This window comes from Chroicocephalus ridibundus, chromosome 7 (genome assembly GCF_963924245.1).
Source record: "Chroicocephalus ridibundus chromosome 7, bChrRid1.1, whole genome shotgun sequence".
NCBI lineage: Eukaryota > Metazoa > Chordata > Aves > Charadriiformes > Laridae > Chroicocephalus > Chroicocephalus ridibundus.
In genome coordinates, this window is record NC_086290.1 from 29,020,027 (window position 1) to 29,045,893 (window position 25,867).

Sequence of the window (25,867 nt, forward strand, 5' to 3'; positions counted from 1 at the left end):
CTGTGCTGTGCAGAAGAGTTAGGGTACTTGTGGCTCAGCGATAGTAGCTAGTGGTACCTCTGCAATTCCAGGGTCTTAGTCTTCATCAAGACTGTGGTAAAGGCTGAAGAAAAAGAGCCACTCAACTTTATAAACGACAGCTGGACTTTTTCAAAACCTCAGGAAATATTTGTTTGAGTTTTTTGTTATGCTTCAAGTTGCAACACTAGGGTTGCTGTTCAAAATGAAGCTCACCACATTCATTACACCATTATGCGCTCTGCTGATAAGTATTCAGAGAAATGCTATCTATTTAATCTTGTGGGCATTCAAACCTTGTGTAATACTCGTTAGAAATAACTGGGGTGAATAAAGATTAATTATTTGTACTGCAGGAAAACAAAGCAATTCTCACAGCAACTGATGTAATCTTGGTAGTAAAACTGGGAGAGTTTGTGCAGATGCTCCAGTTTTGGGAGCTGTAGAAGAAGATGTATCAGAGGAAATACCAATATATGGTTTTGCATGTTTTCTTCTCACTAATCACAGCTGCAGTAGCACCTAACTTTCTGTCCATCACCCTTTTCTTTCACCACTGTTTCCTGTAGTGCATCAACACCACCCAGCTTCTCCCTTCTATTAGCTGGCAACACTGTACAGTAACGTAGCAGTGTGGACATGCATCCTCATCTTTCCAAAAAGTTAATTTTGCTAATGAATCTTTTCCTGTGAAGAGGACACCAGGAGTTCCACTATCTTCTGTACTGGGTTCATATCTCAGCTAAAGAAAGAAGTTGTGGGTGCTTGTTGTGGTTTGCCAGAGCAAGCAGGACAGAAGCAGTTTGTTCTTGCTGAAAGAGAAAAAAATAAAATCTCCTCTGAATTACATAGATTGCATTTGTTTCACAGGTCTGGGCAGAGGTATCAATAATCAAGAATATCCAATGGTGGCATGTGTTGGTCTGGAAATATACGAATGAATGACTATTAATTTCTTTAATGCAGGAAGTTAATAGGTGTACTATTATCTTCCTGTAAGCAGACGGGGTCAACTAAATAATCAGCAAAATATAATTGCCTATTGCAGTAGGACTCAATTAACTCTTCTTTTCTTATCTACAGTAATTGATAACTCATGAAAATTATCTATTGTTAAATATATTCTGCTCTTTTATGCTGCTGCATCTTCTCATGATTTCCCATTTGAAAGTATCTCAGAAAAAGTGTATTTCAAGAGAAGATATTTGAAGATGATGATCTAAGTTAACTCCAGTCTCCAGGAGAGGCAGGAATTGTAAAAACAAGAAGCATATGGAAGAATTCACAACAAGAGAACAGTAGGAGAGTAGGAAGTGGGGTAGGAAGAGCAGAAGGAGGAAGATTAGGAGGAGGGAGGACAGCTGATCCCTGCCAGTGGGTAGAAATGATTGCCACACTCTCATCTTGGTCCAAGTTCCCAGTTCATTCTTGTGATGACTTCTCATACTCTGTTTTATTTGCACATTTTGTAAATAGAAACAGTGCTTAACTCATGTATGGGAAAACCTTAAAGAAGAAATGCCTGATCCCCACTTTCTTTTCTTTGAGGTGAATTTTCAAGACAGATTATACAAGTTTTAACACCAATGCCTGCCACCACAGCGTATAGAAAAGTCAGATTAAGTAGCGTACTAAGTGACATGACTAATATCTACCACATGCTGTTCATTTTCTTTCATTCTTTCCCTAATGGAAAAAATGAGTACTTGGGAGTTTTTGTTTTCTTTTTCCTTTTTAAATAAAACAGACCTGTCCTATTGCATCTGTATGCGAGGAGACAGGTCTCAGAGCTGCACTTTTCACTGGGGAGAAGGGCAGGGATGTCTGCAGTGGCTGTTCTGTTTGGTATGGATTTTTTCTGTAATCTGGGATTTCTCCAGAGCAGCTCTATCTCCTGCATAGGTGAACTTTTGCCCTATGGTAGAGATTTCTGCTGTCAACATCGAACCCTTTCCCTAGTTCTACAGAGAGGAAGAGAAGGTGGAGAGGGGGACTGGCTCACTGGGAGATGAGTGGGTAGAGGAACACACTCCTCTGCTCTTTATCAATGTTTCCTAAAGATTCAGTTTCATGGCCAGCTGTATTGCTATTTTCCATGCAGCTAGAGAAGACATATATCCAAGATGAGGCCACCATCTGTCAGGGTGGGACAAGTTCCCCTACCAGTCAGAGACAGCAGAGAGTTTTACTTGAACGACTTTTGCAATGATGGATTTAACCACTTAGTCATACACATGCACCATTAAAAGAAGACTGCACCGTATCTTCAACTACTTCCTTCACAGATCCGCATCATCTTTCTTTCTGAGGTTCATTTTCAAGGAGCCATTTTTTTCTTCATTATCCGATCTTCTCCAAACACTGAGACTGACTGGGATTGTTGGCATCTGAGTATATGATATCTTTTTGTCAAATTGTGTTTACTGGAATATTGCCAGCACTTGCTGTCATGGCACTTCATAAGCTGAGGAGAGCACACTGATCATTGTAAAACTTTGTAAAAATACTCATGCCGTTAGAGTTAGTGGTGGGTGAGCAGTATATTGAACAAAGCAACACCTAAGAAGTCACCTGCAATCACCTAAAATTGGTTGGCTTATTGCCTAGATTTGGTTAAAGGATTATTGAGAGGGAAATGGAGCATAGAACATAGCCTTGGAAAACTATTAACGCTGAAGAAACTTGTATAGTTTCTTCTATTCTTCTATTAATAGTTTTTAGAAACTTGAATGCTACTAAGTCAAAGGTAGCTACATTTCTGAAAATGTGATTTTGGCTTTCCTTATAATCTAAGGATCAACTATGTCAACGGCTTTGAAAATTGAACTAATGAAAAACAATTTTTAGTTCCTTTGGATTTTAACACCTTTGCATGGTGATCCATGTTGACTCCAAGACGCTACTGAGGTAGCCTGTAGTGTTGACAGCTGCTGTCCTTCAAGCAAGATGAGTATTAGTCTGCCTTTTTTAGTTCACAAAAATTGCATTTTTGCTCTGGTGTCCTGGATAGTTCTTGCTTACTGTCTGTCTAATTTAGAACCATAGGGCTCTCAGCAAAGATTCAGCTGGCACCGTCTTCTAGTCTAGTGCCTTTCATTGACGAGTCTCCATGCTGTGGGTTATGGAAAGACACTTATGTCTTCATGTTTGTCATTTAGCCAAATTGCTTCTCTTTACTTTGTAAAGGGTTCAGGTGATAACTAGGAAGTGTGAGAGTTCTGAGGACTCTTCCATATCTTTGACATGCCTCCTCACATGATTTTGGTGAGTGGGAAGATTCTCTCATCAAAAGGAGGGAGGTTTCACCTGAAAAGCAGTGAGACCAATGATATTCTGTGCTGAAGACCCTTACGGTCACTCAGAGTTAGGCTGCCACCGTCAGACTAGCCCTGAGCAAGACTCTAGCGATCATCTCTATTTAAAATGTTTTAGAGGAAAGTTAATGAATTCTAGGCTGGGTTAACCTTGCTCAAAATTTTCTGCTGGTTTCATGGGGAAAATAATTTCATTCTCCTTGATCTCACTCCTGGCTCACACACTCTTCACTTGGGAGATCCCCAGATCTCCCAGACAGGGAAGCAGTAGTGCAGCAGAGGTGGATGGATTGGAAGGCACTCTTTCCATGTGTGTCTCCACTGGATAAACCTGCCTTATATCAGTATTTCCTCATAAAAGTGCATGAGCCTCTTATATTCACCATGTTGAAATTAGCTCTCAAACAAAATTACTCATAATAAGTAATTCCTAGATATTTTTTCGTATATATTATTGTATTGCTCAGTGCTAAATCTACAGGAGAGAGCACAGGCCACACCTGAACTGCTACATCATTACATGAAATGATTTCAAGAAATCAGTGTTTCCAGGATAAAAAATAACAAGCGTGCCAGTTTTTTAGCTGTTTGGATCCATGCGTGCTGTCTGTGATGTGTTGGCTAGTCAACGACTGAAGTGTAGTACTACAAAAACTATATGCCTTTGGAAGACAGCCCATTAAAAAGGCATTTTAATTTAACAGAAAAGATCGTGCTTTTTCTTCTATCCTTTTCAAATTCTTTCTTAAATAAGGATCCTGTTATTAGGTATGTTAATGTAATGCAATGTAGTGGAATAAAAAGCCTTAAATCATGGTCTCAGGCTCATAGCCAAAGTCTAAAGTCATAGACTATATCTATTTTTATTTCAGAAATGACTAACAGCTCAGTTCATGTCTTTCCCAGCTGTAGTTGTGCAGCTGAATGGGGAAAAAACAGATGTTCACAATATGAAAACTTCCTCTGATAGTTCATGAACTCACAAATGTGTATGGTAGGAGAGTAGCCTGTTTCTATCACAAATGGGAAACACTGCCATCAAATACAGTTAAGATCCAGACCAGAAATTGTTTTACTGCAGAACAGTTCTAGGGGCGCTTCCCAGGACACAGGCAAATCCCAAGATATAGGATCGTATATTTTCCTTGACATTGAAGCTGGTATGATTTTGGTTTACAAAAATGTATGTATAGATGACAGTTTCCCACACACACATCACTAAAATGTCTGTGACAGGTTTTTTAAAAACTCAGATGGATTATACAATTATTATAGTTGTTATTATTATTATGGTTCAGGTGCAGAAAAGGAAGTTGGAATTAAAGTAATTTCCCTTCCAAGAGTTTATATATACTGGCTTTTGGATACTGTGGTCACTTGTGTGTAATACACAGTGACCTGAGACTTCACAAAAGTGCGCTGTTAACAGCGGCACTGTGTCTCAGTAAGATCAGCCCAGTAAGATCACAGTAAGATCAGCTCAGATGCAGCTATATGGTTCGTAAGCATTTTATGATTACTCTTCCCACAGATGTTGCTTACTCTTCTAATTTGTTCTAGTAAAGTGTGATTGCACAGACACTTTTCCAACAGTAAAATTTGGGTGATTCCACCACAGCTATGTCAGAGACTTGTTTGGGCAGGAGCTGAGACACTCCTGCCCCAGCTGCCCGTGGCCAGACACCATTTTCTTGTTGCTTCCAGCACCATCAGCATTAGAGATCCTCAGCTCCATCATCACGGGGAGACCACAGGTATAAAGTCTGAACAGAAGTGCAGCTGCCTTGTTTTTACCAGGGTGGAGATGTTCCCCAAGGCCATGCACCCTCTTCAGGGCATGCTAATCTGCAGATCATACAGCTGTTCCTCCACCAGACTCTCCGGGCAAGCCCCTTGCTACTTTAGGTTTCTTGCCGCAGATACCAGACCCTGAAAAAGAGTACCCTTCACTCGAGTTACCCCTTGCCACTTTCTGTGGGTACGGCTTTGCTTTCCTGTCTCCTTTAACACATTTACCTTGGTTCCAATTTTGTGTCACTTTTTCTTTCAGTTTCCTTGTTATTACAGCCCAATTGATTATCTTTCCCCCTGCATGATACTTATAATGCTTTACCTAAATGTTTCTCTACACTAAGAGGGTTTGATTTTGTTTCCAACTTCCAGCATTCTAACTTTTCTGTCCTGAAGACTTTGCTGTGGGTTGCAGTCATGTGGTGCTGGTGATTGCACGACCAGCAAATCCTTGACTGGAGAGAGACCGAAGAATATAGACACAGTAAAGCTTGCATTGGACCCGAAAGGTGATTCAAATTCTTTCTGTACTTCTGTGAGTTTAGTTTTTCAGGAAAGTTGAGCGAAACTTTTTGTCTCCAGTTTTGGTTTAAGTGGTTTGGAATCTCTATGCTTTTGCAGAAATCACCTCAACTTACTTCAGCCTCAAAATTTTGTATACCATGGAGGAGGTTCATGTGTTTAAGGCAGTGAGCCAGGCTCTCTCCAGTTCTCCAGTCTCCCGTCACCTCTCTATTGCTCCTTGTCATGGGAAAGGCAGGGCAGAATTGCCCAAAGTATGTCCAACCTGCTGGATGTTTTTCAATCAAGTGTATGAAACTTGCAGCTCATTTGTGTCTCTAATCATTATTCATCACGTCTGCCATCCTCCCCTGTTTCAGCATTATCAACTTTAATGATCTCTTTTTAACAGGGAATGTTCTTGCTACAGTGAAACTGATATTTTTATAGCTTTAGATTGTATAACTTGGAAATGTATAGCATGGAAAAAGGATCAACACGTTAGTAACATTCTTGAACACTCAGTTCAAGAACTGCTTTCTGGGAAGATTACTCCGACCTCATGCAGCAATAAATCATCTACAAAGTCAGGATACATTTCCATCCCTCCAAATGACTGGGGTTAAAAGTGGCATTTCACAATGGCATCAACTGGTAAGACAGATTTACATTAGTGTAAAACTAGAATGAACTTAATAATAAATGGACAGAATAAGAAAACAATTTTCAACTCAAACTAACATCTGCTACTGTTTAATATTATGAAAGGAAACTGAGATAGCTAGGTTTTAAACTTATGTTCTGCACATGCACAAAGCACTGCTTTTAGATAAATTTTGATTAGGAACAGCATGAGTTCTGGTTCCATAATTGCATGGCTGACCAGACTTGTGGTCTATTGTATACTTAATATTGGTCTCCAAAATTTTTCTAATCAGGTAATTGCTAGTTTATCATGTAGACAATGTAGCCTTAAAAGGACTGTAATTACATCATTATCATCCACAGTGGGCTATAAAAGAGCTATTACGGAATGAACAGTCAGTGTTTCAACCCAAGTATCTATGGATGTCCCTATATTTACAGAGAACACAAGGAAAAAAACAGAAGTTTTAATCTTTATTTGCTCTCTGCCAGCCTAAAAAAAATTTAAGTGTGTGTCAGTTTAAAAGAACCCCAGGAGATAGGGCATTGTTTTCCCTGCATGGATGTCTTTTAATCCCTGTAGTTTTTCTGTGGGAACTCGAGAAACAAGGTCTCATTTTCCACCCACATGGTATTAGTAATTGTCAGAATAAGAAATTTTGCAAATTAAAGCAAAAGCCTAAACCAAAACAAAACTCCACCCAAAGCCTAGTAAATCACACAATGAAACCTTCCAAATTATGAGGCATGGATTTTATATCCACTTATAAAATCATTCCCTGTCTAATCTCACAATGAATGCTCCTTCTTCTCCTTCTTAAATTGAAAGTTGAAAGGTTGGAACTTTAATACAGAGGAGAATAAACTTGGTAAATCTCCAGTTAAAGGGGGTAATACTGATTGACTTGGTATACAGCTATTTAGGTTTACCTTATTTGTACACTACAAGCATTGTTTTTAGTACGTAGTAAAATCCCTAAACTGACTGATTTAGCTATTATGGATTATATTGCAGGTAATAGTACTTGATTTCTTTTAAATAAATACTCCCTTTAAAAGGCTTTGTTATTTGATCAGCCTAGGAAGTAATTTTATCTTCATTCAAATGTGGGTAGAACTGAAATTTTCAGAAGAGTGTGTGAACGAATGATCACATTGGGTTTCCTGCGTATCCAGAGCCAAGGTATATTGAGATCTATGTGCACATGTGTATATATTGTCTTACATCTGTGGAAAATGAGAAAAAGGAGAAATATTTATTTCAAGAAAAAGAAAAGAGACTATTAATTTTATTGGGAGAATTAGAATGTATTTTAAAAGAGGCAATTTAAAAAAAAAATGGAGCATGAAAACATGATACAAGAAGCTAGAAAACTAGCAAGCTGGAAAACTACTAAAAGTAGCAGGAACAAGAATAATCTTAGGACCTCTCTTGCAACATTACTCAAAGCAGGCAGGAAAACCGAGTAACAATGATTCAGGAAAGGCAGAGCTTGAAAAATCGTTCTGTTCTGTATTAGGAAACACGTATATATGCCCTCCTATAGCTAAGGCAAATCTTAGACACAAACATTTTGAAACCGGCTACTCTAAATAATCTCTCAGAAAGAGATTTTTTCAAGCAGGTGTTTAGCTGCCCGTGTCTCTGAGGTGGGTAGTAGGCAGGAGCTGCATTGTTCATTCTGGCTCAGGAGGACTCAGGAGTGCAGCCCAAGAGCATGGGGTACCTCTAATACCCGGTGGCCATTGAGGCAGGTCCCACTCCTGCTCTTCCTACCCTGCTGCTCTCCTTTTCTGCCTCTGCTCTTTCCTCTCAGCTCTGCACAGCCCCCGACGCTCACAACATCCTGCTACAAGCCACTTCCAAGAGCACAGCAGAAAAGTGACCACTTTGTCTTTTTGCCAGTTTAGGTTTGTGCTGGATGAGTGAGCTGCAGCATCTCATGGCAGTTCAGAAGAATATTGTAGCTGGCACCATGCAAATAATGAATGTAAGCAGATGAGATTGTGCAGGAAAAGGTTTTGGAGGGGGGAGAAGAGACTACTGTCTTTCAGCAGTGGTGGCCAGTTGGAATCCAGTGACCCTCCCTCTCCTTATTCTCATGCAGCTTCATCCTTGTTGAGAAGCACCTCAAGCATATGCTGGGCTACCCAAGAGACACAGTTGCAGGGAGTGCACTGCAGTACGTCGGTTGCCTGTGTCTCACATGGCTTGCAGGCAATGACTTCCAAAAATTGCTCACCAGCATCACTAAAGGAGCTGAACCATTAGTCAAGATGAAGCTCCACAGAACAGGGTCCCAGGCACAGTGCTCATATGGGCCTGCACTTGGTCATAGACTGTGCCCCTCAGGCCTTGCTTTCACTGAAAGGGAGTGAGACACTGTAGCCAGGAAGAGAGGGGACTTGGGTGAGTGAAACACTTTGCAGATCTCTATTGGGCTTCCTATTCTTTTTCTTTTTGCTTGTTATATTTAACCAAGGCTTATTGTTTAAATCCACTCAAACAGACATTTACTGATGCTGATTCAACTCAGTAAGTGTTATCAACCATGTGAGTCAGCCATGCTCTCTCCTAGTGAGGGATGCTCATTTCTTTCTTTTTTCTCCCGCCTTCTCTGATCTGATAGCTAACATTTGCAGATGGCTTTTTCTCATCATTTACACAGGGAAACTTTTCAGTTACAGTGACCCACTAATTTCGCAGCAGCTTTAAGAGTGAAATGTTGGAATCACATAGCCAGGAGCAGGAAGGAGCATTACAATACTCATAGGCAGAGGGTCAAAGTGAAAAAGGAGCCCTCTTCAGCCTTCTGGAAATTTTCCATATTGTCCCATGACTTCAAAAGCCTGATTTCAGTCCCTGAAAAACTTTAAAATGTGGTTCGTTACATAAATGCAACAAACTTCAGTCAGACATTTGGCATACTGTTCCTATTGACAGATATTTGTTTAGATTTGTCTAATAAAACCATCTAATATGTGATTTATTGATTCGTTATAGTATTAACTTTTTAGTTGGGACTTAAGTAGGGGATTTTATGCAGAGTTTACAAGGATTTGCAACCTTTCCTACCAGTACTGAATATTCACATCATCGAACTGTAAAGTACGCATAAAATCATGGTGAATAAAACACACAGATGACCCAAAGATGGGAAGTGTGGTGAATCTCAACAAAGAGAAGCTGGGCTCATTGAAGCAAAGTGCATTCTGATAGAGCTAAATGCAAAATACATCTAGGGACAATGGATGCAAACCACAGGCCCAGCATAGGTCACTATATCTTGGAAAGCAGTGACTTTCAAGAAGAATTAGGGTCAAAGTGGACAACTAAACAAATCCTTATGCTCTAACTAAACAAACCCTTATGCTGTCACTAATTACATACATGCAGGGCGAGAATGAGAGAGAAACAATTTTAACTCCGAATCTCCCATTGACAAGGATGATACAGAAACTATTCATTCCATTCCAAAATCCACATTTTAAAGGGACATTGAAAGTGCAAAAAAAAGCCACACAAGTGGATGCAAAAAGGCCCCAAGTTTTTGAATGAGAGAGGTGTGCTCGCTGAAAAGAGGTGATTTGACTGCCATGCACAAATAGCTGCTGCATAAAAAGAAGAAATACATATTGCAGATTTTTTAACCCAGTGGAAAAAGCCGTAACAACAACCAGTGCCTGAAAGCCGAAGCCAGACAGATTTAAATGAGGCATGCTAGATGAACCTTAGATGAACAGTAGATGTTATTAGATGAATCGCTAGAATGAGTTGCTTTTGGAGGTCACGTACTTATGGTGACACGTTTCCTTCAAATAATCGATGATCTTCAGTAGGATAGACTCTAATTAAATGCAAGTCACATATTAGTAATTCCCAAAACATCGGGTTAACAGGTGTTCAGCAGGTCATGAGACAGGAGTACCTGGTGGTCCTTTCTGCTTTAAACTCCATGAATACATGCGCAAAGTCAAACACAGAGGCTTGCTTTTTCAAGTCCACTTTCTAATAATTTTTAACTGCATCACTTTAAAGAATTTTTCCCGGAGTGTCTGAATTGACCTGGCCAAATATCTTTGAAAGCGGTACAGTAGAATGCAGAAATACGCACATGTAACAAATGTGTAAGCGCAGAAAAAAAAATCTTGCATGTCTGAAGATGCAGACTTCATTACAAGATTTTTACAGAAGGAATGATACAGCAAGTGTGACTTTGTAGTCATTCATTCTGCATTTTTCTGTCTTGCCTCACATACAGAAACACTTCTGGAAGGTAAGGAACTCTTGCTGATTCATTCTAGACTCTTCCTCAAGTTGCAGCCCTTATCTGCATTTATATATTAGTTCTGAAAGGGAAAAAATACAGATTTGTGAACTTTCATAAAATATTTATTGCATTTAACATGTCAGGTGCTGTAATATTGTTCTTACAAAATGGCGTGATTTATGTGTGCACGTCTTTGTGTGGAATAGCAGAAGTGGGACGGGGCAATGCTGCAGCCACTTTCCAGCACCAGAAAAACAGGTGGTTTCCTCTCCTCTGGGTAGTGCTGCCCACTCAGGCTGCCAGTGGCAACCTCACCTGTTCCCACTTTTTCTGAAATATCCACAAGCATTCACAGGCTACCCTTTCACGTGAGTTTTGAATTCCTGATCAGGTGACTGTTCTTTCCTAATCTATCCTGTCTGTATTTTGATACAGGTTGACTCACACTCTCCTATTTGAAATCAGTGTTCTGCCATGACCATCTGTTTCATTACTTTCTTCTGCTTCATAAATATGAAAGAGAAAAAATCACTCCAAAAATAACTCTAAATGCAAAAGGAGAGATTGCCCTAAGATTATTCTACAGGATTGATCATGATATGTTTATTTAAAGTAGAAACTTAGGGCCACTCTGATTTACTATATCCAACCAATGATTTGCAGGACAGTGCCTTAGCATAACTGTCAATAGAATATGAACTGACTTATATTAATTCATATTAGCAATTTATTCAAATATACTTTAAGACGCAGCTTACTGCCTTGCTATACTATACTGTCTATACTTTGTCTATACTGTCTTGATAAGTATAGGCTTTCTGTTCCCTAGATGCGCATTAATGCTAACATGGTTAGCAGCATACTTGCATTATAAACATGTCTCCAGGGGAGGCATCTGTTTGGGGTCATTGATTCCTCAGGGCCAGGATCTCACTCAGTGTTAATGAGGGCTTCACATCTGGCATTACTGTTGAACGTGGTTGCTGATGTGGAGGTTTCCCCGTCCCCTCGTTTCTCAACAGGCAGACTGAGGAAGGGCTCTGGTGCCAGCAGCCAGGACTGACACATTGAGTTTTCAGGCACTAAACATTGCTCTACTGAAGAACAAATCTGTGGCCACAGAGTTGTGATATACGTGCAGTTTGTGAACCAGGAGTTGAATTTCATGAGCTGCCATTCCTTGTCATTTCAAAATTAGAACAGCATGGAGGGCCACGAAGATGATCAGAGGGTTGGAGCACCTCTCCTATGAAGACAGGCTGAGAGTTGGGGTTGTTCAGCCTGGAGAAGAGAAGGCTCCGAGGAAACCTTATAGCAGCCTTCCAGTACCTAAAGGGGGCCTACGGGAAAGATGGGGAGGGACTCTTTATCGGGGAGTGTAGTCATAGGAAGAGAGGTAATGGTTTAAAACTGAAAGAAGGGAGATTTAGATTAGATATTATAAAGAAATTCTTTACTGTGAGGGTGGTGAGACACTGGAACAGATTGCCCAGGGTGCCTGTGAATGCTCCATCCCTGGAGGTGTTCAAGGCCAGGCTGGATGGGGCTTTGAGCAGCCTGGTCTAGTGGGAGGTGTCCCTGCCCAGGGCAGGGGGGTTGGAACTAGATGATCTTTAAGGTCCCTTCCAACACAAACCATTCTATGATTCTATGGTTTTATGACTCTATGATTCTATAAATAAATCAGCTAGTTAATAAATAAGATAGGTGATAGTGTCATTTATAAGCCCCATGAACACGCATGTGAGAATTTATACGCAAGGCTCTCAGGGAACTTGAATTCAAATCTATTATTCCCAAACTTACTTGCAAAACAACACCATTGTTGACAGCAGGAAATGGAAGAGCTTTTGCTTCATTTTTATTTATTCCTTACATCTGAGTACTGTTTTTCTCTGAGATATCTTTCACACTGTTTTTAGTACTATTAGTGAAAATCTGTATTTATTGGGAATTTCCCTCTGATTTCAGTGGATCATAACTTTATTTCATATTGTGCAAGGAAATATACGTGTAAAGGACCATTTTGCAAGACAGCCTCAGTATATGCAGAACAGCAAAACAAATTCTTTTTTACTGAGTGCCTAAATTTAGCAAACCCAAAACAATCAGAAACATCCATTTAAATACACTGCCATGAAAACAGTGATGAAGGGTATGATAGCCCTGTCTCCCAATGAAGCAAACAACATCTCTTAGCAGAATCTGTCTCCATCCCTTTCTTTTGAGGAAAAGATTTCAGACCGTCTTTTACCAGAAAGAGCTCTTGGATCAGGTCTGCCTACCGTGTGTGGGACTCTAATGGATGGATCTCTCTGATCGTGGTTTCATATATTGATACACAATTATATGCAGCGTGTATACAAACATACAGGCACTGAGTTATAAAAATAACAGGTGATCGGCTTCACATTCATGCCAAAAATTCATGCTACAAGATCTCAACCTCAATCATTAGCTTTCTTTTGGGAGCTTCTCTGTTTGTTGAGAGATGTCTGTGTTGGGCTCTTTTGTTGCTGTTGTCTGTAACTGTGTAAATTTAACATTACTGGCAGAATAGAATAGTCAGGGTTCTGTGCGCAGGAGTCCAGCTCTATTGGTTTCACACATCATTTGCATGTGGTCCTGTTCCTAAAAATGACATTCTTTTTGTTTATCCTACACACCCTCTAAAAGAGAGATTTGTTCTCTTCATGAGCACTGGGAAAATCGTCACTAGGGGGTTCCTAATCGTGTAGGAGAATCAGATTTTCTAATTATAAAAAAGGAAAGCATTTGAGGATGGTCACATTACTGATTTCCAGAGGCCCTGCAAGTATTTCTGTTCAGGATGGGAAAAGATTAAAATGCCATTTACATGACTGATGTTAAACCTTCTATCTTGTAGTCTTGTAAATGAATTGCTGCCTCACAGGCACTTCATGTTATGAAAACATTTTACATTCAACTGGAATAATTGCACATTTAGCTTCAAAGTTACAACCTGCCTCGGGTATTAATTTGTCAGGTCCACACTGGAACTGTAGAAATGTCAAAAGGATTGGCTCAGGATAGAGCTGTCATGCACTGCACACTATTCCATACTCTCTGCAGTCTCTACTACAGATATTGAATCAAAATTTTCATAGTTCAGGTAAACTCAAATACTTGACAATTATTGAAGAATGTTTAGCCTGCTTGAGCGAGACTTCTGGGTAGTAGTATAAAATGAGGAGCTATTGTATCGTACCACTGCCAGCTTGCTCTATTGCTTTTAAATTGGTTTTGTATGCACAAATAGCTATTGCGCTAGGATATGTTCCTCATACAGATAGTTATTTAATCTCTTTTAAATTAAAAGAAGGCTGTGAAGTTGGTTTTATTTTTGAATCACTGCAGTAATGAATGCTCGCAAAGCGGTAACGGACCTGGTAATACAAGCATGAGCAATGCCCAAGTGATTTCATTCACTGACTGTGCAACGTTCCTGCCGGTTACAGAACCATTTGGCATGAAGATCATCATTGCTTTATAGGATCTGCTGAGAAATGCGATAAAATGCCTTAGAATTTATGCCAGTTTCAGAGGTTTACGATTCAAAATCAGTGAGAAAGATTTCACTATTTCCCCCTTTTTTATTTTTTAAAAAATACCAATGATCAGAATCAGATGATGATGTGTGGGGCATGTTAAACACAGCAAACTGAGATAAACCTAACAAAGTTACATGGCACCTGGAGACAATCTGCTTGTAGGATTCTGGGGACAATCTGTTGAAGGATTCAACGTTCCTGAGTTTAAAGTAGTTATGTCTTTATTTGGCAGGAACTATTTCACAAAGACAAAGCCTTTACAAATAAAATTCATCAACTCAAGAAATGCATTAGTTTATATGTTAGTGAAGTCTTTTGATCATGACGGAAACTTGATTCTTCGTAATATCTTTTGCCACTGAAATAATTCACCTGAATAAAATATATGCAGAGAACTGACATGAAAATCCATCACAAAGTAGTAGTTTATTCTCGATATTTACTTAAAAGCTGTCTTCTTGGAATCTGGTAACTTACTAACTTCCAATACGCCTTTACCTTAAAAGTTATGATGGCATGGGAGCTGCAGCTAACTTTAAATCATGTGTAATCTCTTAATGCTGTTATTCTGTTTATTATGCTTATTTATAACACCATTACTTCAAAATTATTTAATTTCTTCAGTCTGCGTTTTCCAATTTGTGTTTAACATTTAATAAAATGAACCTTTTTTCAACTTTCCCAAACTAGATTCAAAGAACAAATCTGGTATTTCTGATTATTTCTATATAGCTCCTCCATAACAACTTAATATTATGCTTGAGATAGCTCTGAAATATTTGTCAGCTAAATATCTCTGAAAACATATATTAAAGAGAAAACTGGTGCTATCACCATTATTGGAGTAAAATGTTCCTGTTAAATCTTTCCAATAAATCAGTCAATGAGGCGGTTATTTCATTTCTATGATCTAATGTCTTCTGCTACTTTTAATTAAAAATGTATCTAATCATGTAAACATTATTATGAGCAAAACATTTTCTACTTATGAGTTTTTAAGTGTCAGCAAACACATCTGGAACTTTGCTTAATAGATAATAGAAGAAGTGTCCAATTTTGCCAAAACCAAAAATATAGACAGCGAATTTCAGGAGAAGGATGGAGTCTTGTGTTTATTTGCAGCAGACTATAGAGGTGATAGATTGCATAATGAGGGCTTCATTTAACTACCACTAGTAGACCATTAATTTAACAAGGTAAGTGCTTTCAGAGAAGACAAGACACGCTGAAATTTCAAGTGACCTGATTTCTTGTTTTCAGCACTTTCTATGAAGAAGTGCATAACAAAACCTGCAACATATGATAGTACGTAATGACCACATTTGCAGAGAACTGAGCAACTATCACTCAGTCCATCGAGTGACAAAAAGTCAGAGGACAATGCTGACTTCCCACAAAGTTGACTAACCACTGTAGCTTCTGCTCAGGCATGCGAATGTACTGAAATGTGTTAATCTGGGACCATGTTCTAGTGGGACAAAATTCAAAAGAAGGGAAAGAAATGGATTTTTTGCCACAACTGGTGTGCATCGGAGCCTCGGCTCCCTGCTGCTTCCCAGAGCCATGGCAATAGATGGATAAGTGCTGGGGTTGGTTCAAGGTGAGGGTCTGAAGCAAGATGTTATATCTACCAAGCAATTCCCTGTGGTACAGAGATTCCTCAGCTAGCGGGAAAACTGGGCTGTAGAGGTGGATGAAACGGTGACACGGTGAAGCCAACAGTCAGCACTGGCACTAACTTCCATGGGGCTGCATTTCTTTTTCTATGTTGTAGTCTTTGAGTTATTACAAAACCTCAATTTGCTGCTGAAAGAAAAACTGGATCTTGTTGGATGCTGCCATTAACTTGCCTGCTGGTCCCAGTGGGGTCAGTGGGGACCTTGCCAAAGTTTCTTTTTCTTTGCTGTAGGGTTGAACACTGTGAAGATGAGAGGAGAGGCAGAGGCTGCCTGTTGTCAAGAAGCAGCAGCACAGTTACATCAAAATGATCTTTCATCTGGCTGTGCTGTGCCTGGAAGGCCCACCTCACCATGAACAGAGGCATGGATCAATCCCACTCAGCATCTGGCTTCTACAGGAAGTGCTTAAATTAGGGTTTGAGTTGCCCTAGGCTCTCTGTATTAGCTGATAGATGAGAGAGGCATGTCCAGAGTGTGATTTAGCTAATCCATCAAATTAGCTAATCCAAATCCAAGAAACACTCATGTTCAGCAAAGCAGCATTTATGTAGGTCATGAAGAAGCCAGGATATAAAAAAATAGATATGTAAAATCAGGTTCTTAAATAATACCTTTTCGAGTTTTTCTCCGGTTCTTTTTACAAAGCCTCATTGAAATGTTTTATATGTGATGTCTTTTATCAGCTAAGGATAATGGCTTTGACACCACTGAAAATTTGCCATAAGAGTGCTTAGTTAAATTTTATTAATAATTTAAGAAATATTTTGAATGGACTATTGAACAAATGGTTACTCCACTATCATATTCTCTGTCAGTCATTCTTTCATTGTCCTGCATAGAAAACCTTGTGTTGTTAGCTGATGTCCGTTATGTAAAATTGCTGGATTCTTGGTCCACAAATTAGAGGGGACTACTAAGAATAATAATGAGATAGATACACCTAGCAGAAATAATAGAACTTTCATTTAGACATTATTTAGGCTGCATCGTGACTGACTGCACAATAGTGGCACTGTGCAAACAATGTTTAAAGTTTAACAAGATTATTAACTGTTATGAAATCTCAATTTTGGATTGTAAAACTCAGTGTTTGAGAGCATCTTCTAAAATACCGTTTGATAACCTGCAATTTTATTCCTAAATTAATAATGTATCATCAGCACTGTTTTCTAGTAAAAAAAGAGCGTTTTTCAAAGTGCTGATAAGCAGCAAGGTATCATGAATGTTGTCAGACTTGAAGCACGCAACCTTATCAAACCATGTTGTTACTGCTATGTACAGGAATGTCACAATGGGAACCTCTGTTTAGAGGAAGGCATCTCAAGGGCGCGAAAAGTGCTTTATTCACCAGCATCAAAGTGAAGCTGCATTTAATTTAGAGGCTTGTTTGGTTTCTAGAACAGCTGTTAATCTGTTTCTATGGGATTCTTTCCTGCTATGCTGCAGAGTGCTTTATGCTTACACGAACGTACAAGTTACATTGTGCTCACTGTAAGGATTGCAGAGAAAGGATTGGGAAGTCTTGGGTTTTGTAGGCAAACAATGAAATGAATTCCTGGGTTCGTACACATAGTTGAATGTTGACATCCTTTTTTTTTTTTCATCTGCTCTGCAGTTCCTGAAGAGTGTTCTTTTAACTGAGTGACAGCAGTTCTGGTCCTCGTGCTTGTCTGTAACAGGAGTCACCAAGGTGTTCTAGCCAAGTAATTCCTATCTTGCTGTGAAGATTCAACAGCTCAGCTCCCACATGGCATTGGCTTGTGATTTAGACGATTTGTGCTTGTAGGTGCATTCTTCAGCTGCACACCTCACTGTTGGCATTTTCTTTGGCTTTCAGGTTTACCTAGATCAAATGCACTAGCTTCAAAGTTGGCATCATTTGAACTAGACACTCTAGTGTGTCCCTGTGAGTCGCATCAACAATGCGAATATTTGGAATATTTTACAGGTTGGTTTGTTTTCTTGCTGGGGCACACTCCTTCCTGTGATAAACCAGAAGGCAGCCTTACACGTACTGTGATTCGTTTGCAGTGAAAGTGCACAGAAATCATGGACACCCTGCTGTTTGCTGAACTGAAGCTTCATTTCATCAGGAAGTTAAAGAAGGCTATGAACAATACACTCCAAAATTATTCTGTAGGCTGACAGGTATGTACATAACAAAACTCTCATACTAGAGAATCATAAGCTTTACTTAAAATCTATGGGCAAAGTATCACATTGTCCATTGTGGATAGGGGTTACTGAGGGAACAGGGGACTTGAACAATCAAAAATCTCATCAAGTTACTCCTATTGTTGTCCATGCAGAATCAGCACAAAATTAGAGATGATGCCAAATCTAATCTTCTTCTACAACAACAACAAAAAGTCATCAGAAATACAGACAGCACTGGATTCCTTATGAGTTTATATATAAGTACCACAATATTTATAAGTTTATACTTGTGTAATCGTATTCCCAACTATTGACTACCAATTATATATACAACTATTTTTAGCTGTTGGCTTCATGAAAATAAGAGAGAACTGCCTATACTGATAAGTAGCCATTATAATGAGGAGAAAGAGAACATCAAATCTTTTATTTTTGTGTCATGCTACAAGTGCTCTCCTTAAAGTTAGCTTATAAGCATCTGACTATATGTATTCTTAATTAGTAATTGTGCCTTCAGTGCTTTCAGCTGGTAATATATGGATTTTCTAGGAACTTTTACTAGAGTAAATTGCTATATTTAGCGGTCTTATCCTCTCAGATCCTTTTTCAAGTCATGGGAATTATTTCTTGCTGTGCTAAAGCAGCAGGACTTTCTCTCTTAATTCTTATCATTCTATTAAGTAAACCCGCTGAGCAAATAGCTGTTATTATAATAGTGTAGATTTTCCTCTGCTCCATTAGAGTGAAAATAAGGTTGATAATTGACCAATATCTTATAGCATTTATCTAGTGTCTTAATTTAATGCAATCCCTTTTCAGGTGTTCAGCTTGTTGCCTATAAATATCAAAATCAAGTGATCAAGTCCATATAAGTAAGAAATTCTGATTAAACAGGAATAAATCACACAGGTTGTGACTTACTAGTCAGCACAGAACAACTGTCCTCCAAAAAAGAGTCTGATTCTTACTCTCAGCATTTCAATTTCTTGGATACAGCTTTACTCTGTTTAATTTCTCTTATATATTCTCACATTGCTGATCACTCCACGAATTTCAGACAGGGTTTTCAAAGAAGTCAAATAAATGCATGTACCCAAATCCAACTGATTTTGCACTATATGAGTGTGGTTTTCACGCACTGGAATTTCTCTTGCTTCTCATTAAGTCATCAAGAAATACTGACTTCTTGGAGTAAGAGCTAGCTAGAATGCACCTGTCTTTTTTTCACCTCAATATTCAGACACTTCAGAAGAGGAGGAAATCCAAGTTATTCTGAATACAGTGGAATAAGACACCATGGTCTTCCACTGCAGAGTCACTGCAGTGCAGAATAAAATTCCCTGCCAGCATTCCTCACCTAAGAGTAAGCTCTGTAAGAGATCCTGATACCACGGGGGCTGTTTCCCTATATAAATTCAGCTGCTAGGAAGGATTAACATTTTTAACGGCAGCATTTGCACCATCTTTTCAATATGAGGCCATGAATATAAATCCCTTTCCTGAAGAGCTGTCAGGGCAAACTTCTGCAATGATCATCTTTCAAAGTCTTATCTTCATTCAGATAGCATCCTGTAAAAAGGAGAAGGCTGCTTTCCTTTGACTCAGAGCTCCCTTTGTGATGGGGCCTTTAGAAATTCAAAGATAATCAACATGGTGGAAAAGGCCCTGCACTTTAGAAGACAAGAGAAAGTTTAAAAAAAAAAAGCAAGCCATTAGCATTATTTAAATCCTCACGAACTTTATTAAAGGCTTTGTGTTTAGACGCCTGAAGTATAACGTTTTAGTTTTATATCTAAAGGGATAGGATAGGAACAAACAAAAGCAGAACTGTAAGAATTCAACATTAAGAAATGGACAGTGTTTCAAAATAAGGGTAAAAAAATGAGCTAATTTCAGAACAAAACACAGGCAAACCCCAGAAATGCAAGGGTTATTACTTTCCCATTGCACATACAGAGAACATGGAAAATTTTTTTCAGAGTCCAAGTTAATGGTCACTTCCTAAAAGTATCCAACATTTCAGTTTTCACATCACAGCTTTGTTGAATCTGAGAACTGATTGCGCTCACCTGGCTGCAGTGTTTAAGAAAGCAATAGAGACTGGAAATGTGTTTATGTTTTCACCTTCCATGAGTTGTTTGGGCTTGTGTCATTCTTGCTGTAGCTATTTTTTGATCAGGGGACATTTTCCTGTTAAGTCCAGCATAAAAGACCCACAGAGACTCTATGAGTTGAAAACCTCGGACTCTTGATGAAAAACTTCTATTAGTTTTCCATAAAGCAATTTTAAAGTAATGAGTTTATGTTCAGGGAATAAAGAAACATAACTCAGAGAAAAAGCAGTACGTGTTATGGTAATCATGAGCAATTTAGCTTTTTCTTTTATACATCTTGGCTCTGATCTTTGCTCAATGATCAAGGTGGCTCCCCTAGATAGGACTGAGTGTGTCAAGATGTAAATTAGCTTTTCATTTCCTGATCATGTGCTATTCTTGCATACCTTTTATTTTTTCTTTCTTTCTTTTTTATTAAGTGCCTCAGTTTACTCACTATTTATATTTCCCACATTCATCTATGGGAAGAAACTAAAGCCACATCCTTTTGCTACTCTACAAAGACTTCAAGATCGTTCTCAAAACAGAGAGTAGCTTGTATTTTTCCAGTTAATATTTTCCTTTTTTAACTTGGGACTTCCTGTTACGAAAGAATGACTTGTATAAGGAAACACCAGCTCATTAGGAGTGCAGTTTGTAGTACTAAGTTGATTTTGCTGTGGTTTACCATCGTTTAGGAGATTATTGACTAATCCATATGAAATGAAAAATAACAATAGCCATATCTGCATAAGGTAAACAGTGAGTTGCATATGGAAATAAAGATAACAATTTTTACATTCCTTTCCGCTTCCCAGCCTTACCACGTAATCCTAACACAATAAACAACTAAGAATTTTGTTGCATCTGCAACCTCTTTACTTCTATCCTCTCAGCAGTGCACATAGCTGTGCACACTGTTAAAATAATGGATGTGTGTTACCAGTTGATACTTTAAATAGCATCAATATAGGTAACATGTAAACCTAGTTTCTTAAGGGAAAAATGAATCCAGAAATCTGGCCCAGACTCTATGCCTCCAGGCTTTTAGAGTGTCGGGTTTTTTTGATTGTTTGGAGGTTTTCTGCTTCCCCCTCTCCCCCCAAAAAAGTGCTGTGGAATCTTTTTGAACACTAAATGTTGTGGACACCGTATTTTTCTTACAATGACTGAAGGCAGCCAAAGGGTTTGGTGGAGAGCTATGCAAAGCACAACCTCAGTGCTTATGTTCGGTGGATGTAGTTTTATTTACCCTTCTGCATTACAGGAAAAAAATGTGAGTGACATTGGAGAATGAATGGGCTTGAGAAGGCTGACAGCAGCAGTAGGGTCTCTGCCAAACTGTCGTCATGCAGCAGTGTATTCCTGAGCCCTTGCACTGCCCTCAGTTTTGAATCAAAAATCTACAAGTGATTTCACCTAGTTCCCCTATACTTTGATTGTCATTGGAAAGTCAAGTTCCAAATTTCCGACACAGTCCTGTACACAGTGTAAAACACTGGAAGATCATATCAATATGCTTGACAAGGTCTGAGGTTCTCATACTGTGGATTGTAATTCCCAAGGTGATGAGAAAAGGCTTTGTAGAGAGTCACACAGTATTTTATACCAGAGTGATTTAGCAACAGACCAGTTTTCCCAAGGTAGAAGAGTGAAAGTGGGCCCTAACTAGTGGTTGCAAGTGACTCCAGTACTTCCAGACCCCGATGCCATAACCACTAAAGGCTGAGCAGTTCCTACAGACAACTACAAGCCTGAAGGGGATTAAGAGAAAACAATCAAAATCAGGCACAGGTTTTCTTCCCTCCTCCCACAGGAGCTCAGCTGATCCAGAGATGTCACATTTGGGTCATGATGGTGACCCAAAAGAGGGTCACCGTCACTTTCTAAAATTGGAAAAATCCTGATCTAGTGCAATCTTATCTGGCTGCCCAGAAACCTTGTCCAGTACTTTTCTATCTGTAATCCAGTTGATGTTTCCATTTGGGAATATTTGCATTAGGCAAGGGATCCGAGATCAATTAAATGTTTTTAACATGTCAAACTTGGAGATAGGCAGCAGAGATTTGTGGACTCTTTGTTAGATATCACAAGAGCCAAAAGCAGAAAAAGCTTCTTGTAGATGTTCTGTTGAAAAACTAATATTTAAAACTTTAAAAATCCATTTGTTTTAAGTATAAAAAGTTTACACAACTTGTGGGAAATCAGTTTTGGGGACATTAAATGTCTGTTTCTATAATTCTTTGATCTCATTTCTCCCTCTTCCCAAGCAACCAATAAAACACAGAAACGCCTATAAAAATAGTTGTTAAAACCAGTAAAATAACTTATTTACTTATATAAGATGCTTCATGCAAGGATTTCATGTTCTGTAACACATATTGTGCAGCATGCACTATCATGTCTTCCTCCCCTCAGTGGCAGGAAGATGTCTGATCTAACTCAGAAAGATCATCAGTTAACTATTTTTAAGAGTGGCATTGTTTTCATATGGACAGCATTGAAACCATATGGTCTTTACTTTTTCTTGTCTTGTGCTTTCATCTAACAGATATTTATGTTTGAAAGTACTGGAAAGCATTTAGCTTTAGAATCTATCCCTTCCTTCTGGCACTCTGCTTAATTTCCAAGTTTTTACATCAATGAAAGCAGTATTTCAGCATGGAGGTATTTTTCCCTTTCCCATATCTACTTTCCAAGCCAAGTGTTCAGTGCTATTGAGGAAACAGAGCAAGCTGAGGACTTGCTGAAAAGGGGCAGTTTTGTTTAAGAGTTTTTAAGCCCTTTTATGTGAACCAGCACATGTGAAACAAACTTTCAAAAGCATGCATGATTTTATAGGAATTATGAAGTAAAAAACCAACTAAAATTGTATGTTGGATGGTAAAATACCTAAAAATTAAATTTATCTGGAATCATTCTGCATTTGAAATAACTGAAAATATCTTTTATCAACAAGGACATGCTAGAGTCTATCTTATTCAGCAGGATACTTCAGTATGTGCATGCTCATAAGTTCATCTGAAGAATGAGAGTTAGACTGGTCTTGTTTACTTGCAAATCTGATGTGTAATTAGTGTTTTCTGAGGCTGGAACGTGGCTGATGGCACAGCCCCCTTCTCTGAGCCAGCAGCTCCTTGTGTGACATGTCCCAGAGGACGCGACGATTTGCACTTCAGGTCACATGTGGATGAAGTAGATCCCTGTGCCCTAAGCAGAAGTTAATCTCATCTCCACCCGCCTGTTTGCCAGTCTGCAGGTTAAAAGAAGTTCAAGGCGTGGGCAGTGAATGAGCACATTTAGGGAACAATGAGATGAACCATGATCCGCTTTGTGCAGATGAATGCTTAGCTGTACTTTCCTCCATCTGCCTCTGATAATCGTGGTCATGCATCATTAGGGAGCTATGAAGGGGCAATCATGCAAGAATAAGTTAGGCTGTGCCTTCTTATTTTGTTCATTATATTTGCATTGTTGAAATGTACACAATAATCCTCACCCGTGCCCTGCAGGATCAAGCTCCTTCTCTACCAGTAATCCTTGTCTTCAGAAACTTTTATGTCTATAAATTTCACTGCATGGGTCACAGACACTTTTGTGAATGCTGGTGACTAAATTTTGGGTTTAAATGCAGGGAATCCAGTATGCAGTGATGCATCCCAGATCTGAGGAGGCCATGGGCCACCCAGCAGCAAGGGTGAGAGTTTGCAGGGGAGGTGAGACACATCAGAAAATAAACCACGAAGACCTGGCAAGGCATTTATTCAGTGGCTTAGCTGACTGCTGCATAGCAAGAAGCGACTCTGGCTAACTGGAAAGTCAGTCAGAAAAAAGAGTATATGTGGAGACAGTTATTTATGATTAGTTCCTGTTTCAAAGGGGTTCAGGAAGTTATATTTGTGCATCTTCTGTCTGCACAGCTCTGACTTGTGACCTTTTACGGATGCTTACCCACCACCGGTTATGTAGTTTGTCTTTATTTACCTTTTAAATTGTAGTTGCTTTTCCTGACACCAGGCAAAGCTAGTTCCTTTCCTATGTCAGACAGCAGCAGAGGCAACTTTAATCCAGAGGAAGTTCAATTCAGATGCAGTGTCCTTGTTACAGCCACCACCATAAGTATCCTGCGGTTATGGTTGAACTTGATGATCTTAAGGATTTTTCCCAACCCAAATGATTCTGTGATTCTATGATGAGCCTTGCCCACTCTCAGGGGATTTTGAGCTGCTCCCTGATGCTGGTGGTGTGAAACAGGACCACTGCACTGGAGTTGCCACTTCTTTGGGAAGAGACTCCTGCCCTAGCGTATCTGGTATTGAAACTGGTCATTTTCACACAAATACAAAATGAGAGTATTTAAATAAAGTGAAGAGCTTAAAAATTAATTAATATATTTGGAAGCATTACATATTGATCCCCAGAGAAAGACACGAATGTAAAAGAATCAAGCCCCAGACAAACAACTTTTTTCAAAGACCTGGCTTTAAAGGAATGATACAAAACATATTGATGATAGAATACAGAAGTTAATTAAAACATTGTACTACGAACCTATAAGATATACATAGATATATATAATGCTAAGAAAGAAGAAAAGTGGCCAGCCTGTCGGAAGTAAATTTTAGCCACACCTCAGAAGTTAAACTGTAAAGGCCAAAAGTGTCTTTACATCTGCAAGCGGAAAGCTCAGCATGGGCACGAGATCAGTGTCAGAAACACCAACCTTTCAGCAACCTCTCTTTATGGAGATTAGGTCTGAGATACCACCTATTTTTTTTCACTCTGAGGCTATCTGAATCACCGGGGTCTTGTTCCCTGTGGTCAGCTTTAACTATCCGTGACTAAAAATGAACTGTGCACTAAAAATAACTGTGCATATGCCCATTTCTTTGATTCCTTTTCCTTCAAAATCTCCCTTTTGAGCAACGGAGGATAAAACATCTCACATTCTCATATAGAGGTCTAGAAGGTGCTACTACATCCCCTTAGGTTGTCTTTATATATGGTACCTACTACTATTAGCATTAGAAGCAGTGTTTAGTTTGCACAGCATCTTGCACTCAGGGATCTTGGCTTACCTCTTGTTTTGTCAAAAGAAATGAAACAGTAACTGTTCCTTCTTCTCGCTCTGGGCTGGCTCCGAGGCAGGAGCTGTGCACCCATCAGCTACATGGCTGTCAAGTTAAGTAACCCATAGAGCTCCCTGGAGGGGGGAACTCTCCCACCCAGCTTCTCACTCCCTCCCCAGTTCTCGCCCTTGCTCAGGGCCAGTACTATGGCGGTGACATGGGAACAAATCCATCCGAAAACTACTATATATTTCTTTCCTGTCTGACTCCTGTCAGGTGATTTGAAGTGTCAATCCTGATCCTACTGAGCAAATGACGGGGACTCTGTGAAGATGTGAATGTGAATGTTTGCATGTTCAAGGGGTGCCTTTCTGGAGCTTGCTCAGGGGGCTGCTGGAGCTTCCCTGTAGAACTAAATGGCCTGAATCTGGCTGAGTGAAGCCAGTCAAAGATGCTACCTTGCAATACAAAGCCAAAACATTTCCACAGTAAGGAGCAAAATAAATAAATTGCTAACAGCTTGTGAGGCTTTTTGAAACTCTTTCCATATAAAGCTGTTTTTCAATCTGTCATCAATCTGCAGTAACCCAGTGAAGAACAACAGAGCTATGGTATCAGTTTGGATGTCAGATCCAGTTGTAAAAAGCTGCTAAAAACATGCAAAGCCAAATTTGGAAGATCTCAATTTCATATTCCTGGAAAAGGATGCATTGGCAGAGACATGAGCAGAAGTTTTAAGTTATACAAAGAGACTTGC